The sequence below is a fragment of the Bison bison genome, unplaced genomic scaffold (assembly GCF_000754665.1).
Source record: "Bison bison bison isolate TAMUID 2011002044 unplaced genomic scaffold, Bison_UMD1.0 scf7180017864163, whole genome shotgun sequence".
Classification (NCBI taxonomy): Eukaryota; Metazoa; Chordata; class Mammalia; order Artiodactyla; family Bovidae; genus Bison; species Bison bison.
In genome coordinates, this window is record NW_011494735.1 from 13,499,033 (window position 1) to 13,499,365 (window position 333).

General features: G+C 65.2%; 1 protein-coding gene across 5 annotated transcripts in view; it reads right to left on the reverse strand.

Annotated features, from left to right (window-relative positions):
* Positions 1–333, reverse strand: part of SLC16A7 (solute carrier family 16 (monocarboxylate transporter), member 7) — a 195,306-nt gene extending 194,973 nt beyond the window's left edge. For 2 of the 5 annotated variants that reach the window (XM_010841608.1, XM_010841611.1), the window contains exon 1: positions 264–333. The gene's annotated coding sequence lies outside the window, so the exon portion shown is untranslated. Of the gene's footprint in view, positions 1–258 lie in introns of all 5 variants that reach the window. The other 3 variants (XM_010841609.1, XM_010841613.1, XM_010841612.1) reach the window with 3 other exon arrangements.

The window sequence follows — 333 nt, forward strand, 5'->3', positions numbered from 1 at the left end:
TGCGCCCCCGCAGGTCCCGCGTTGCACTCCGCGCGCTTCGGTGACGCGAGCTCTCCGGCGGCCGCTCCGGGGATTTTTGTCTATATAAGGGCTCGCGGGCAAATTTGGCTTTGGAGCGCGTGTCACAGACTGGCCATTATTTTCACACGCTCGTGCCGTTCACCCGGGCAGCTCGGGTGACAGACGCGCGCTCGCCTTCCTCTCCGCCAGCGTCCCCTCCTCCTCCTAGTCCTCGTTTCCTCCCGGGGTGTCACTTACTTTACCTGGTCTCCGGCACTGGGTGGGCGCTGCAGCGGTCCGTCCGCCGCCTGTTCGCCTCGCTATCAAAGGGTG